At 42.9% G+C, this 17,445-nt stretch overlaps 1 protein-coding gene across 3 annotated transcripts in view; it reads right to left on the bottom strand.

The window, feature by feature from the left end:
• The window catches only part of FAM135A (family with sequence similarity 135 member A), a 139,234-nt gene extending 122,391 nt beyond the window's left edge, over positions 1-16,843 (bottom strand). Inside the window, exons 1-2 of one of the 3 annotated variants that reach the window (XM_045009427.1) lie at positions 16,526-16,806; positions 1,420-1,521 (exon numbers count right to left, since the gene is read on the bottom strand). The gene's annotated coding sequence lies outside the window, so the exon portion shown is untranslated. Of the gene's footprint in view, positions 1-1,419; positions 1,522-16,525 lie in introns of all 3 variants that reach the window. The other 2 variants (XM_045009426.1, XR_006577960.1) reach the window with 2 other exon arrangements.
• Between the last annotated feature and the right edge of the window lie 602 nt (positions 16,844-17,445).

Below are 17,445 nucleotides of genomic sequence, written 5' to 3'. Positions count from 1 at the left end.
AATCCAAAACTTTTGAACCATCTCAGCTTGTGACCAAACGCCTAAGCCCATCCAGTCAGAGATTTTTCCAGGTTTCTGATACTCTGCTGGCTTCCTTGACTCATAGCTGTCTCCATAACTTTGGGTTCATTTAGCTTAGAACATAAGAACAGCCATACTGGGTCATACCAAAGGTCCATCCAGCCCAGTATCCTGTCTACCGACAATGGCCAATGCCAAGTGCCCCAGAGGGAGTAAACCTAACAGGTAATGATCAAATGATCTCTCTCCTGCCATCCATCTCCACCCTCTGACAGAGGCTAGGAACACTATTCCTTACCCATCCTGGCTAACAGCCATTAATGGACTTAACCTCCATGCATTTATCTGTTTCCTAGAGACTGGCTCCATGGGGTCCCTCACAAACTGTGGGTTTGTCTTTAGTATAGCTTATGTACATACTCCACGAACTGAGCATTTGAGCTTGTTCCAGAATCTGGGATGAGCCTATGTTGTCAAAACTGAAATGCTCAAAATAGCACATGCATGTGAATGGACACAGGGTGCTAAAATTAAATTAACCCAGCGGTTCTCAAACTGGGGGTCGGGACCCCTCAGGAGGTTACAAGGTTATTACTGGGGGTCGCGAGCTGTCAGCCTCCACCTCAAACCCCGCTTTGCCTCCAGCATTTATAATAGTGTTAAATATATAAAAAAGTGTTTTTAATTTATAAGGGGGGGGGTCGCACTCAGATGTTTGCTATGTGAAAGGGGTCACCAGTATAAAAGTTTGTGAACCACTGAATTAACCCCTTTGAAGCCTCAGGGAATGCAGGGGAGGGGGGGGGGTCTCCCTTGGTAAGGCTGGGAAGGATATTGCTCTTTTCATGTGATCCCTCCCCCAGTGGTTAATTTTAAATGAAGCTACCCTCCCCTCACATCAATCTCCCTATGGCACTGAAATTAAATATAGACTATAATTTGGCATTTGAGAAGTGAAAGGGATGGTAGCCCTAATGGAAAAGCTAACAGCTTGGCTCTTCTACAAGCCTCAAACTGCTGAATGAGCTTTAGGGTAGGGAAGGCTGTGCCTCCCAAACAGCCTAACCCTGCCCCCATCTGACCCTCACCCACTTCCTGTCCCCCAATTGTCCCCCTCAGAATCCCCGACCCATCCTGCTCCTTGTCCCCTCACCGTCCCCCAGAGACCCCACCCCAACCACCACCCTGAGACCCCACCCCTGCTCCCTGTCCCCTGACTGCCCCAACCCCTATCCACCTCCCCGCTGAGTCCTGACAGACCCCCGGAATGCCCACAATCCAACACCCCCATTCCCTGTCCTCTGACCGCCCCCCCCAACCTCTGCCCCCTCCCTGTGCCCTGACTGTCCCCGGGACTTCCTGCCCCTTAGCCAACCCCCCCCTGCCCTGGCCCCTTACCCCGGCTCCTCCCCTCACCCGGAGCCTCAGTCCATCCAGGAGCTTCCCTCGACAGCAGCGCAGCGTGGATCTGGCGGGGCCTGTACACCAAGGCCAAAGAACCTGTATTGAGCCCAGTAATGGGACATATTTAGGAAATTAATAAGACTTGTAAAACAAAGGCCATGAGCTGATCAGTGTGAATGGGTTGATTTTGATAAACAAGATAGTTCCATATTTCAGAAGTGTCAAAATCACAGAAAGGAAGGTTCCTGCACAATTGATGAATATTATAGAAAATAAAAAACTCTACTATGTTGTTTCTAATATGAAGGATGATAGTATAAATAAACAACACAAGGTGCTACCACATTCAGCAAAATGTTAGAAGGTAAATATGCTGCTGGAAGTACTGTAATTGCCCCTTTTAATGATTCTTGAGACAGGAAGAGAATTAAAACAAAAATAGAACACTATTTTTAGTTTTCTTTATACAAATCCTGCAAAGGAGGAAAATAAAAATATTGATGAGTTCTCTGTATCCTGTTTCTGACAAAAGTATAACAATAAAACTTTTCTGTTTTGAGATGTATCCTCCACTCCAAAACTTCTAAGAGTGATGAAAAAAGGAAACTGAACACGGACTATAAGATATAACTATCTGGTGAAGATTAAAATGACTGATGTGGTTTTATTCCCTCTCTCAAACTGTGTTTATATTTGGTATATTTCAATCTGTCTTCTACCTACAAACTGCAGTCACAGATGTTTCATTCTATTCCCTGTATTTCCATCTGTGTTTGTCATAAGAACTGTGCTGTCATAGTTTTCTATTTTCTGCTTAAAATAAACACAACTTGCTCCCCTGACTTCTCACTGACCCCAAAGAATGGAAAAAAAACCTCTTTTACTCCCTTCCAGCTTCCTTGTTGTAGGCCCTGTTACTTTTATTGTTGGATGCTTCGTGCATTGTTCTGTGAAAAAGAGAATTATTAAAAAAGACTTTTCTACAAGGATTTATAAAATTGCATTTACTGTAACAAATATCTGCCGCCGTAGTTAGAAATGAGAGAGAGTGTGCATCTCTATTTAACTCCTAATTTCATATTTTGAAATAATAAAAAAAAAAGTCTGTAGTTTTCTATACAGTTTACTTCAGGATGTACCTGAAAGTGAGAAAGTATTCTATGCCAAATAGAATATCTGCGTATTCCCGAATACAACAAAACATTAATCAAGCGCTTAACTGCATTTCTGTTCAGCAAAGTGTGTGCTTAAGTTCCACATTTACACATGCTGAAGTGTTTTCCTGAATCAGAACCATGGAGCCTGACCCTGGAATCACTGTCACAGATGGCCTTTACTCATAAGTAGCCTGACTGTAGTCAACAGGATTGCTCATGTAAGTGTTTGCAGGATCAAACCCACTGATTTGTGTTTGCACCGGTCACAACTCCCGAAGAAAAGACTTGCAAGGCAGCTGACTGGAGAGTTTCCCAGATGCAAAGTCAAAGTCATGACATTTTCTACAAAATCAAAAAAATTAAAAACAAAACCAAAACCAAAAAACTCATACCCCTTCCTTGCTCTTACAGTAAGGAAAAAAGCAAATGTCATATCATAGTTATGTCTACTGAATATGTAGCATTGGTTAATATGCAATTCATGAAATTTTTAATAAGAACATATGTTGTCTAAAAGAAAAATCAATGTGAAATCGCAGTTAACGCAATTAACGCAAAAAAATAATCATGATTAATCACAGTTTGAATTTCATTGTTAAACAATTAAATATCAATTGAAATGTATTAAATATTTGTGGATGTTTTTCTACATTTTCAATATATTGATTTCCATTACAACACAGTATACAAAGTAGACAGTACTCAATTTATATTATTTTTATTACAAATATTTACACTGTAAAAATGCAAACAAAAGGAATAGTATTTTTCAATTCACCTCATACAAGTATTGTAGTGCAATGTCTTTATGGTGAAAGTGCAACTTACAAATGTAGATTTTTTTTTGTTACATAACTGTACTCAAAAATAAAATGATGTAAAATTTTAGTCTAAAAGTCCACTCAGTCCTACTTCTTGTTCAACCAGTCGCTAAGACAAACAAGTCTGTTTACATTTACGGGAGATAATGCTGCCCGCTTATTTACAATGTCTCCTGAAAGTGAGAACAGGCATTCCCATGGCACTTTTGTAACAAGCACTGCAAGGTATTTATGTGCCAGATATGCTAAACATCGGTATGCCCCTTCATGCTTTGGCCACCATTCCAAAGGACGTGTCCATGCTGATGATGCTCGTTAAAAAATAATGCATTAATTAAATTTGTGGCTGAACTCCTTGGGGGAGAATTGTACGTCTCCTACTCTGTTTTACTCTCATTCTGCCATATATTTCATGTTATAGCAGTCTTGGATGATGACCCAGCACATGTTGTTCCTTTTAAGAACACTTTCACTGCACATTTGACAAAACACAAAGATGGCACCGATGTGAGCTTTCTAAAGATAGCTACATCACTCGACCCAAGGTTTAAGAATCTGAAGTGCCTTCCAAAATCTGAGAGGGATGAGGTGTATAGCATGCTTTCAGAAGTCTGAAAAGATCAACACTCTGATGCGGAAATTACAGAACCCAAACGACCAAAAAAGAAAAGCAACCTTCTGCTGATGGCATCTGACTCAGATGATGAAAATGAACATGCATCGGTCCGCACTGCTTTGGATGGTTATCGAGCAGAACTCATTATCAGCATGGACACATGTCCTCTGCAATGGTGGTTGAAGCATGAAGGGACATATGAATCTTTAGTGCATCTGGCAAATAAATACCTTGCGATGCCGGCTACAACCGTGCCATGCGACCGCCTATTCTCACTTTCAGGTGTCATTGTAAATAAGAAGCGAGCAGCATTATCTCCTCAAATGTAAACAAACTTGCCTGTCTGAGTGATTGGCTGAACAAGAAGTAGGACTGAGTGGACTTGTAGACTAAAATTTTACATCATTTTATTTTTGAGTACAGTTATGTAGCAAAAAAAAATCTACATTTGTAAGTTGCACTTTCACCATAAAGACATTGCACTACAGCACTTGTATGAGGTGAATTGAAAAATACTATTCTGAGCAAGTGGCTGAACAAGAAGTAGGACTGAGTGGATTTGTAGGCTCTAAAATTTTACATTGTTTTATTTTTGAATACAGTTATTTTTTGTACATAATTCTACATTGGTAAGATCAACTTTCATGATAAAGAGACTGCATTACAGTACTTGTATTTGGTGAACTGAAAAAACTATTACTTGTTTTTTACAGCGCAAATATTTGAATCAAATATAAAGTGAGCACTGTACACTTTGCATTCTGTATTGTAATTGAAAACAATATATTTTAAAATGTAGAAAATATCCAAAACTATTTAAATAAACGGAATTCTATTATTGTTTAATTGCGCGATTAATTGCTATTAATTTTTTTAATCGTCTGACAGTCCTAATTTGCACTGAATGTAAATGCCTACTTTGGACATTTGTGGCCTGGCACAATGAATTTATAAAACTGACTATTTATCACATATCACAGCCCGCTCAAGGGCTGTTTTAAGCCCTTTATGACAGGAGCGGGTGACCATCCCGCTACACTGCCTGTATCAAGATAATGAAAGCTTTAATGATATTTTATGTACCCATAAAGTAACTAAAACTCCCACCCCTTGGTTTATTGAGAGAGTAGAATTTGATATAACTGCATTACAGCCTTTTGGGATTTTTGACTAAAAAAAAGCACAAAAGAATTCTGAGACAAGGGGCACACAGGACAAAAAGGTGGGTAGGTCTGAGATCACAAAAAGAGAAGGCAAATTATTTAGGTTTACAGATGAAGAAAGAATGAGGGGCATTAGTCCATACAAATAACATCTTTAAAAAAGGAGTCGGTAATAAAATCTTTAGTTCTAACTTCCTCCGCTGCAATTAATTTTAATCTTGACCTTAAAAAGTCCACCCTCTGGTAGAAAAAGCAATTCATCCACCAAATTAGCTTAGTCCTTGCATGCTTCCAATCATAACCAAATCATGCCAAAATCTAACAATGACAACATAAATGTTGTATTTTTCACCTGAGCTAGATTTAAGGATACCATATTCATTTCACTAAAGACAGCATCTCATTCTCCCTATTAAAAAAAACAAATACCTTTCATTTACTGTAACAGTCAGTTGCTGTAACTGGATTTAAAGTATCATTTCACATAAGTTAATTTAAATAATTTCAAAGAATACTTTCTAACTCATGTTCTATTATTTTAATCAGTTACAAGCCAGTACCGAGGGCTGGTCGAAGCAGCTGTGTCGATTTAGCTCAGTGGTTCTCAAACTTTTGTACTGGTGACCCATTTCATATAGCAAGCCTCTGAATGAGACCCCCATCATAAATTAAAAAACACTTTTTTGTATGTTTAACACCATTATAAATGCTGGAAGCAAAGCGGGGTTTGGGGTGGAGGCTGACAGCTCGCGACCCCCCATATAATAACCTTGCAATCCCCTGAGGGGTCCCGACCACCAGTTTAGAACCCCTGATTTAGCTGGTCTGGTGAAGACATGATAAGTCAATGGGAGAGCGCTCTCCTGTCGACTTCAGTACTGCACTTCCCCGAGAGGCGGAAGGTGAATTGGTGGGAGAGCATCTCCTGCGGTGTAGACACTGTTAGGTCGATGTAAGCTACGTCGCTCAGGGGGGTAATTTTTTCACCCCTCTGAGTGATGTATCTTACATTGGCTTAAACTGGAATGAGAGATGAACTATGTTGTGAAAGAAACCTAGAAAGACGGGGGGGGGGGGGGAGGAACAGAAGGAAGGATGAAAACAAACACAAATTAAGGCCATGGCTACACTTGCAAATTTGCAGCGCTGCAGCAGGGTGTGAAAACACACGCTTCTCCAGCACTGCAAATTGCGGCGCTGCAAAGCGCCAGTGTGGTCAAAGCCCCAGCGCTGGGAGCGCGGCTCCCAGCACTGCACGTTATTCCCCACAGGGAGGTGGAGTACGGACAGCGCTGGGAGAGCTCTCTCCCAGCACTGGTGCTTTGACTACACTTAGCGCCGCAGCAGCGCTTTGAAGTGCAAGTGTAGCCATAGCCTCAGGCACCCTGTCTGGTGCAGATTGGTGGTGTATTTTTCTCGTGTGGATGTTCAGAAAGTGACTAGGGTAGTCACTAGGATTTAGATGGAGAGAAGATGATAGGCTTATGCCTCATTCATACAAAGTTCAAAGATACATCACTGAGGTCTGATTTCTTGTTTGCTTCTTATAGAACAGCCCTTTCAGGTTGAACAAGCTCAAGGAAATTTTTGCAGGGGCTATTCACGTAGGTTAAAGCACTTAATGCACTCTTCCATAAACCAAAAATTTTTCCAGCATGACAGATAGCAATGATGCTCCAGCAGAACTGATCCCTCACTGATTCTGATTGTGTTAGCATCCTCCAACCTACAACAAAAGCCAAGCTCCCTTTTGAGTTGTTTTTCACACTCGAAATGTTAACAGATTTCTGTATTACCAATCAGGGTGCTGGAAGCACCCCCTGGCTTTCAGTGGTTTCCATCATATAGAGGGTTTACAATTTTGTTCAATGGCTTTCAGCATCATCATAAAAATTGTTCCAATGCCAATATTAGCAATACAATTTAATCGCACCCACAGTAATAAGAATCACCTCAATAACACTTTCACCTCCCGCCAGCTCAAGAAATGAAAAACTGAATAGGATTTGCATTTTGATCCCCGAAATAAGAATGCAAATGCATTCAGATTAACACAGTGGGCTGATTTAAAAAAAAAACAAAAACAACCGAAAACTTGTGCCTTGTCCACTGATAAGGTCAGACTCCCAAACTGAAATAAGTTTATCCTCCAACACTAACAGGAAACACAGAAACAGAATAGGTGGACCTTAAGCAAAAACAAACAAAAAGCGTTTTTAAAAAACAGATGGCTTTAAAACTGACATTTTCTTACTTATAACACCACCACTACCAATTATCATAATTAGATTTTTAAAGTTATTTCCATTTATTTGTTATGTATGCTATGTAATTTCTCTCACAGACTAGAAAAATCTACAAAGAATTCTGTGGCGCCTTATAGACTAACAGAAGTATTGGCGCATAAGCTTTCGTGGGTGAATACCCACTTCGTCAGACGCATGTGGTGGAAATTTCCAGAGGCAGGTATAAATATGGAGGAAAGAATCAATCTAGAGATAACGAGGTTAGTTCAGTCAGGGAGGATGAGGCCCTCTTCTAGCAGTTAAGGTGTGAACATCAAGGGAGGAGAAACTGCTTTTGTAGTTGGCTAGCCATTCACAGTCTTTGTTTAATCCTGAGCTGATGGTGTCAGATTTGCAAATGAACTGAAGTTCAGCAGTTTCTCTTTGAAGTCTAGTCCTGAAGTTTTTTTGCTGCAGGATGGCTACCTTTAAATCCGCTATTGTGTGTTCAGGGAGGTTGAAGTGTTCTCCTACAGGTTTTTGTAAATTGCCATTCCTAATATCTGACTTGTGTCCATTTATCCTTTTACGTAGGGATTGTCCAGTTTGGCCGATGTACATAAAGGGGCATTGCTGGCACATGATGGCATATATTATGTTGGTGGACGTGCAAGTGAATGAACCAGTGCTGTTGTGGCTGATCTGGTTAGGTCCTGTGATGGTGTCGCTGGTGTAAATATGTGGGCAGAGTTGGCATCGAGGTTTGTTGCATGGATTGGTTCCTGAGTTAGAGTTACTATGGTGCAGTGTGTGGTTGCTGGTGAGAATATGCTTAAGGTTGGTGGGTTGTCTGTGAGTGAGGACTGGCCTGCCTCCCAAGGCCTGTGAAAGCGATCTTTGTCCAGGATGGGTTGTAGATCACTGATGATGCATTGGAGAAGTTTTAGCCGAAAACTGTAAGTGATGGCCAGTGGGAGTTCTTTTGGTTTCTTTCTTGGGCTTGTCTTGCAGCAGGAGACTTCTGTGTACATGTCTGGCTCTGTTGATTTGTTTCCTTATTTCCTCGTGCGGGTATCGTAGTTTTGAGAATGCTTGATGAAGATAACCTAAGTTGTGCAGAACGCAATGCCATGCACAGGCTCAGAAACAACCCTGACATTATAATCAAAGAGGCTGATAAAGGAGGTGTGGTTGTCATCATGAACAGGTCTGACTACCAAAAGGAGTCTGCCAGACAACTGAGTGTGTGGGGGAAGGTGATGGGCTGGTGGCTGTAGGGGGCAGTTTTACGCACAGCCTCTGCCATGTATAACAGAATGTTGCTGAGGCAGAGAACAGATCAAGCTAAAGAAGTGGTGCTGATACAAATTAGGCTGCAAAATTCAGATGTGGATCAAAACTTCTAAGTTTAGCGTGTTCAGATCCAGGACTGTAATTAAATTTTGAATTCTACAGACACTGACGGATCACTTCACCTTTCTTTGGCTCAGATTTCCCATGTGTGAACTGACAATAATAACTCTCCAATACCAAATTCTACAGGCCACTTTCCTCAGATACCACTGAGGAATATACTAAGAAATTGCACCATCTACTCAGGACACTCCCTACACTAACACAGGAGCAAATCAACATACCCTTAGAGCCCCAACTCAACCTCCCTGGACACACAATAGCAGATTTAAAGGTAGCCATCCTGCTACAAAAAAACTTCAGGACCAGACTCCAAAGAGAGACTGCTGAACTTCAGTTCATTTGCAAATCTGACACCATCAACTCAGGATTAAACAAAGACTGTGAATGGCTAGCCAACTACAAAAGCAGTTTCTCCTCCCTTGGTGTTCACATCTCAACTGCTAGAAGAGGGCCTCATCCTCCCTGATTGAACTAACCTTATTATCTCTAGACTGATTCTTGCCTGCATATTTATACCTGCCTCTGGAAATTTCCACCACATGCGTCTGACGAAGTGGGTATTCACCCACGAAAGCTTATGCTCCAATACTTCTGTTAGTCTATAAGGTGCCACAGGACTCTCTGTTGCTTTTTACAGATCCAGACTAACATGGATACCCCTCTGAGGGCTGGTCTACACTAAGGGGGAAAATCGATATAAGATACGCAACTTCAGCTACGTGAATAACGTAGCTGAAGTCGAAGTATCTTATATCGATCACTTACCCGTCCTCACGGAGCGGGATCGATGTCTGGGGCTCTCCATGTCGACTCCGCCACCGCCGTTCACGGTGGTGGAGTTCCGGAATCGATAGGAGAGCGTTCGGGGATCGATATATCTAGTAGTCACTTCTGTACTGGGTCAAGTTTGTAGTAAAATTCACATTCAGTGTCTCATGCACTAGCATGAAGGGAATACTTGTTTAAAAGCAGTTTTCAACAGAATTCAGAAAAATGTTTATATTGATCGTAGATTTCATATATTTCAAATAACTGAAACATGATACAAAATTTAACAAAGAGTCCCATTAAGTCAGTCTCTCTAGCCAACTCTTATTAAATAAGACTATTCCCAGTCCTACAACATTCAAATTCACTATAAATTGTGCTAATATTTTGATTTATTCTCCCTTTAATATACATACAGCTACTCCTGATGTTGAGTGAAGAACAGATCACTTATTATGAGTAAAGTACATTAATTGTAATACAAATATAATTGCACAGGTTACTTTTTTTTAAAAACAGAATGGAAGTATGCTTTTGTTTCTGCAGCAGGAATGGGAATAGTACATCCTTTTTTCCATAGAGAAGCACACTGCCCTATGTGAAGTTTCTGCAGAGCATTAAATGATGGTGTACAAATGTATTTGGCAAGTCCTTCAAATGCAATCCCTAAGTAGCTATGTGTACCAGGAAATAGCTGTAAAATATTCCCAACCCACGTCCAACAACTTCTAGATTACAAGAGAAAACAACATTAAATTAGCAATGGTGATAATTCTTCAAACACTGGGGCAAAATTAAGAGTTGTCCTCAGAAAGAACATGAAAAAAATCAACAAAACCGAGGAGTTCATCTAAGTGTACACTAACTCACCACATTTGATACTTGGTCACTTTACCAAGAGAATGGAGTAGAAATTATTTTGATTTATTTCCAATACTTTCTTTTACACAGATTAAACACAATGAAAAAAATCCTACCCAGGCATAACTTCTTAATAGACAAAGTACCAAAGCACTAGAATTATCCACTAGCTAAAGAAACGATAGAAGAGGAAAAGGGCGAATGTAAATAATTTCATGCCTTCTGCTACAGTGAAAGAGGAGAAAGCACTGAAGAGTTGCTTGCAGTCAGTGCTGCCCAGTGGGACGGAAAGGGCACCCAATTCGGGGCCCTCCGAGTCCCACAGGCGCGGGTAGGAAGGGAAGTGCCGAAGTTTTTTCCTTCTCTGGTTTCCTAGTCTCTCCTGCTGCTGCCCCATTACGAGGCGGGGTTACTATGATCATCGCAGGCCAGAAGGAAACAAACAAGCCCCTGCTGTTAGGGTCCGGACTCCCCGCCCCAGGGGGCACAGGCCAGACCCAGGGGGGCGGTAGGCAGGCGCGCTCGCTGCTGATCACAGGAGCTTTCATTCGCGTGCTGTGAACGCAGACACCCCTACCCCACCTCAGCTGCGGTGGGGGGGTCGCGGCGAGGGGATTCAACCCTCCCTCCGCTCTGACTCCGGGGCCGCTGCACAGGCCCGCACCAACCTGAGCCACAATGGAGCCGCCTCTGGTGTCCGGAGATCGCCCGCCCCCTCCTCGCCCCGCTCTGCTCTCTCCAGCGGAGTCCAGGCCTCGGCAGCACCGGGATGGCGTAGCGCGTGCATCCGACGCCAGAGCCTGCTGCTGCCGGAGCGGCCCGTGTCGCCGGCGCCCCGTTCCTCTGGGAGGGCGGGGGCTTGCTGGCCGGGCACACGCCGCTTCTGCTCCTAGGAGCCGCGCGGCGGCCGGAGCCCGGGAGGGCTGCGGGGGGAGCAGAGGCCGGCGGCGGTGACTGCCCCGCTACCGCCGCCACATCCTCGGTTCCGCGTGCCTGGGTCTCGCCGCGGCCGCGTCAGGCTCGGCGGCGCCGCCAGACCCTCGCGCCGCTCCCGGTTCCTGTTCTCTGCTCCGAGCCGGGCGCCTGCCGCTCGGGCTCGTGCTCCCCCTGCTGCTCCTCCGAGCCGGGCTCCTGCTGCTGCTTGCGAGGGAGGGTCGGGCTGAAGCCTGCTCTGTGCTAGCGGCGCTGCGGGCGGGTGCAGCTGTCCCGGCCCGAGAACAGGGGAATGACCGCGGCAGCAGGGGTCGGCTGCCACCCAGACGCCTCTGCCAGCCCCATGGCGGCTGGGCTGGCCTCCCGCTGCCACTACTTACTGCCCGGGGGAAGGGGGGATGAGTCGATAATAAGGGGACATTACTCACACCGAATTCTAGCTCTGAGGCATCGCAGGGTCTCTCCCCGGCGCTGGGTCGCAGCTCCTGGGGGGGGACAGCGTAGGCTCCTCGCCAAGGCTTGGGACTGTCTGACAGCAGCGGGCGGGGTAGTATAAATCAGGCCCCCTACTGGCTGCTTATGGCCGCCCCTGTCACTCACAAATGCTGCCCTCCAAACATGCTACTCCGCTTCTTGGCGGGAGACACCAAACTCGCACAAGGAATAGCCCGTTTCAAATAATCAACATAAGATCCGGCTTAGAGGCTGCACACACACCAAGGTCCAGGAGAAAGGCCCCTCAAAAGAGAGAAATTCTGAAGGGGGGTGATGGTGAAGGTGAGCCAGAATCCTGCAAGGTAGTGGCTTCATAGAAGCAGAATTAACCATGGACGCTCTAAGGACGCTCACCAGGCAGCATTCTCACTTCTGGAAAGAATTGAGGAAGGTACTGAGAGAAAATGAGAGCACATCTGCAAAAAGAGGCAATATCAAGAACAACAATGCTACTAGGAAAGCAAGGGGGCTAAGATGCCTCTCAAACTCACAAACAGGCTCCATTCAGACAGGTTACCCACCCCGCCGCCCCAAGGTTGCCTAGTGAAAATAAGAGATATTCCCTGCCATGGCCCAGAAAACAAAATCACTCTAACCAACTGCTCCTCCTACCTCCATTCCCCAATTTCTTTAATGATGGGCAGGGGTGGCTCTAGGATTTCCGCTGCCCCAAGCACGGCGGCACACCACGGGGGGCGCTCTGGCGGTCGCCGGTCCTGCGGCTGCGGTGGACCTCCCGCAGATGTGCCTGCCACGGGAGCCGCCTGCCGCCCTCCCGCGCTGGGGTCTGGAGCCGGCCCTGATGATGGGACAACCTGGCCTCCCCTGCCTTGGAAACAAGTTCTATAGATGCAAACTTGGATTTCTGTCTGAAGTCCAAATCCAACATGTAGCCGCTTTGTAGATGTTTGTGTTGGAAATGTTTATAAGACCAGCAAGGGTGGCAGGCCTGCCTTTAGTCTTATAAACCTTGTAGCCTTCCAGCTTCACGCCAACCAAGTCATCGCAATGTTAAATATGATCAGATGTCCATTTAGATATGGTTGTTTTGATAATATCATTTTCCAGTGAACTGTTGTCAAAAGAAATAAAAAGATGAGTTTGGAGCTGTAGTCCAAGTAGAAACCCAAGAATGTCTTAGGATCAGTCAGATGGAGGAAAGCCTCACTGGGATTGGCATGGAAAGAATGATGCAGGATTATAGACTGATATTGGTGGCACTCCAAAACCACATTTTGAAAGGAATCTCCAGTGAGTCCATAGCACCAGTTTATCCTTGTAAAATCTGATCAGAGAGAGATCAGACACTACGTCCAGATGTTTATTCACTCTGCAAGTTGAAGTCACAGTCACCTGCAAGATGAACTTCCTTATAAGAAATTTAAGTTCACAGGAAGTAAGTGACTCAAGAGAAACTTACATCTGCTTTATCAGGACCTCATGACTATACCAAGGGCTTGTTATAATTGAGCTTTCCAAAGTGTCAACACTGACATTCAAACCTGACAACATGAGGTTAAAATGATACTGATTTACCTTTGACTATTTCATGACAGGTTACATTCAGACATAGGAGAAAGGTACTGAAACAGTTTTCGTGCAGGGTGTTTAAAAGGGTGTACTTGATATTGATTACACCACACAACAAGTCTTTTCCACCTGGAGATGTAGGTCTTTCTGATAGATGATATCTGAGAATAAGATACCAGAAGCACACAAGCAACCTGCCCAGAGAAATCATCCCTATGGATGCTAGGAACCAAAGCATTGTGAGAGGGCTCCCGTGTTGCAATGTAGAAAGGTGTCCTGATTCTGAGCAATTATCCAAGGCCAAACTGACACTATGGTAGGATTAGATTTGAATATTGCAACAGAATTAAGAAATATACCTATCTGGGCCATTATGATATCTTTGTCTCTCCTGAGCTTTTCTAGAACTTTTGTTGCCAGACAAACTAGCAGATAAGTGTAAAGGAAACTCCTTCACCAGTGGATGGAGAAATAATTTCTTCTAACGCAATCTTTTTTCAAGCCATAAGCAAACAACTGATAGCTTCTTCCGATGAGTGGCAGAGATCCATCTCTCACCACAGAGATCTAATTTGACATCCCCTGGTCCAGAGACTACTTGTCAGGATCTGTCATAGGTCGACTCAATCTGTGATCATGTTCTTCATTTCTAGGTAAGTGGCAATGAGTTTAGGAAAGAGCCCGCTGCTTGCTGTGCTTCCCAGTAAAGAAGGTGTGCGATCCAGTGCGTCATTGATTGCTTATTTGAAGTATGGTGGCCTGACAGTCCTTTTTAACCAAGAGCATCTTTTGGGGTATCAGCTTTTTGAAGGTCTTTATTGTGTACAGAAAACTGCCCTCACCTCCAGGGCATTTCTGTGGAACTGCTATACTTAGAGAGATTAAGTTTCCTGGCTGTAAAGTCCCACTGAATGTACTCATCTAAGGTTGGATGCATTCATAGACATGACAGTTGAGACAAGAGGTATTTGGAACTTCATTCCTAGTTACATATTTATCCCATCAACCACCAGGCCAGAGAGGCCTAGAAAACATCCATTACTTAGCTGTAATGCGAGACTCTCTTTGCTGCCTGCTTCTGCTGGGATCTCAGGTTACATTGAGATGTGCCATGGGAACTATGACTATAGGAGCAGACATTAAACCCAACAATCATAATACCATCTGAGCTGATAGAACCCAAATTGGCTCTTGCTTGTTCTTTCTGTCAGACTGGTAATATCTAATGTACTGAGAAGGAAGTCTTTGAGTTGAGTCATATCTAGCAGAACTTCTGTGTATTTCAGTTTAGGGTTTAAACTGGGATGGTTTTTTTTTGTTTTTGTGGCAGCTATCTTGTTCTTTGTAATCTCATATTTCATTTAAAAATTAGTCTATAGGCTTTATAGCTCTTAGAAAACACAAAAATAATCTGACCTGTAAAACCAGAAAGAAGGAACAGAGCCCTTGGACTCATCTGAACTCAAGCAAGAGGGAGTAAATTCCAGAATCCAAAAGGGTATCCAGAATTCCAGCGAGCCATCCCCACCCCTACACTAACAAGGATCTGGTCTACTCTGGTGATAGGCGTGAGGTATCTGAGACCAGGTTGCTTCTTACCCAGTTCAAATTGCTGCTGCATGCCTCTCTGCAGGCTCAGGCAGACACAATTGCTTCAGTTACATTCAGTTCACGTCTTCAAGCTTTTCTTTGCAACTATGAAGGCTAGAATTTTGTTCTAAAACAAAATCTGAGACTGATGTTAAAGCTAGGCCATTTGTACCTAATGCTAGTTTAAGCTTCAGACATTTCTCTTGGGAAAGAAAACCAGTCAGGGTTGGAGCCATGATCTGGTTAACCTTTTATCTAATGTAATCCCTGTGCCACATTAATGCAGTTGTCTAGGGTAAATTTCTTTAAAATGTGGTCAGTGGTCCTTCTAGCCATTTACACTAAGCAGCTCTCACAGACACAATAAGTTTTGGGGAAGGATATAAATTAACTGCCATCAAGACTGGGAGAGGTGTGACAGATCTCTTACATTATAGGTCCAAAATAGGATGCAAGAGCACATTATACCTTCTGCAGAGTGGTTCCTGGCCAGATTGTAGTCCTTGTAGATTTCTGAACAGGTGTTAACTCAGAATCAACTGTTTGGACAGCTCCATAACAAGGGGGGAATGCTAGTAACTATCTTTTTCTTGTGTTGCTCCAGGCAGTACTTGCAATCAGAAATTTCTTTCAGCTTATCTAAGACCAACAGCAATTCTCATCAGCTGATCTTCTCCATACTCCTCCTCAAGGGGGGGAGGGATAGCTCAGTGGTTTGAGCATTGGCTGCTAAACCCAGAGTTGTGAGTTTAATCCTTGAGGGGGCTGTTTAGCAATCTGGGGCAAAAATCAGTACTTGGTCCTGCTAGTGAAGGCAGGGGGCTGATTTGATGACCTTTCAGGGTCCCTTCCAGTTCTATGAGATAGGTATATCTCCATATATTATTATTATTATTTTATCAAGAGGCTGGAATTGTCTAGGCAAAAAAGAGACCTGGAACATCAGAAGTGTGAGTTAAGGGAGATAAAGAATGTCTAATCAGCTGTCAAAAGCAGCAGAGAGGTCAAGGAGGATGAGGATGAAATACAAGCCCTAATATGTAATCAGAAGTCAGAGACCTTGGAGTAAACATTTTCAGTTAAGAGAACTGACATTATTATTTTGATCACAAGTGTGCAGTATTTCAAAAGACAAAAAATACACAAGTCAAATGAGTCAGGTACAAGAGAAGAAATTTGTTAAAAATTGTATCAAATACTATATAAAAAGGCCACAGAATCAATACCACAGACAGAGAAATGTAAAACAAACAAAAACCCCACACACCACACACACTCTGGCCCTGTATTAGCTACCATTTATAAAAAAAATGTAATTTATAGTTTGTTGACATAATATAAAAATAAAACCTAGAGAGATTATAGAAAACAAAACATTGCAAAGTATTATGCTATTCAGGAAGCAAAGATGTATCAGATTTCAACATCTGAATCCAGTTATTACTAATCATCTCATTTATATCTAGCAACTTTTGTCCCTAATAGGGAAACACTAAAATCAGGAATTTTGACAACAGAAGGATACTCAAGAGCAAGCTTTCTTGGGCAGCAACAGGAGCAGAACTAGATCATTTACAGGGTGATAGATATACTCAACCTCTCTCATGTCGCCACTTCATATATCACTCTCTGGTCGTAATGCTCCCAACTCACTCCCTACTTCTTTCTCTGACTCCAGGCTTCAACTGCCATGGAACCTTTCTCCCCAAGATTCTGTGACATCAGTGACAAACAGTCTATTCTTCTTCAGTTCTTTGGCCAGTCTACTTTTAAGTTATTCAGGTGGTGGAGACTACTATCATATCTGTTGGGAGACTATTTCATAGCTTTACAGATCTCACTGCTAGAAACTATTTTCTAATATTCAGTATTTTCCTTTGTGCATTTTCACACCACTGTTCCAGGTTATACTTTCTTCTATCACCATTTCTCCTCTTATGGTGTTTATATGCCTGAAATATCTATAGATAGTTATATTCCCACCCCAAATCGCTGGTCATTATTTAGGCACACTATACATACTTATGACTATTAATCTTTCCTCATAAGCAAATATCTCCAGTATCTCAATTTTTTGCTCTTCTCTGAATTCCTCTGAATTCAGAGTTTTCAACATTTTTGTGGTATTGGTGTGGAACAGAATATAGTATTCCAGGTGCAATCTCACCAGTATATGGAAAGGGCTATTGCCACCTTATCTGTGTTCTGATGCCACCAATATGCAGGTCAAAAGGGCAATGCCTTTTCTGGGCCATATCAGATTGGAAGCTTACATATGATTTTCTATCCATTATCACCACTACATTAGGGATCTTTCAATATTTCTGCTTTCCATTGAATATTTTTGTTTGAGTTATTTTTATGTAGATGTATTAGCTTGCATTTATCCAGGCTGAATCTCATTTTGTTATTTTCTGCTCATCTATCTAATCTCTGTAGGTCCTT

The sequence above is a fragment of the Mauremys mutica genome, chromosome 3 (assembly GCF_020497125.1).
Source record: "Mauremys mutica isolate MM-2020 ecotype Southern chromosome 3, ASM2049712v1, whole genome shotgun sequence".
NCBI lineage: Eukaryota > Metazoa > Chordata > Testudines > Geoemydidae > Mauremys > Mauremys mutica.
The sequence above is the reverse complement of the archived record's forward strand: the minus strand, read 5'-3'. Positions and strand labels throughout refer to the sequence as shown.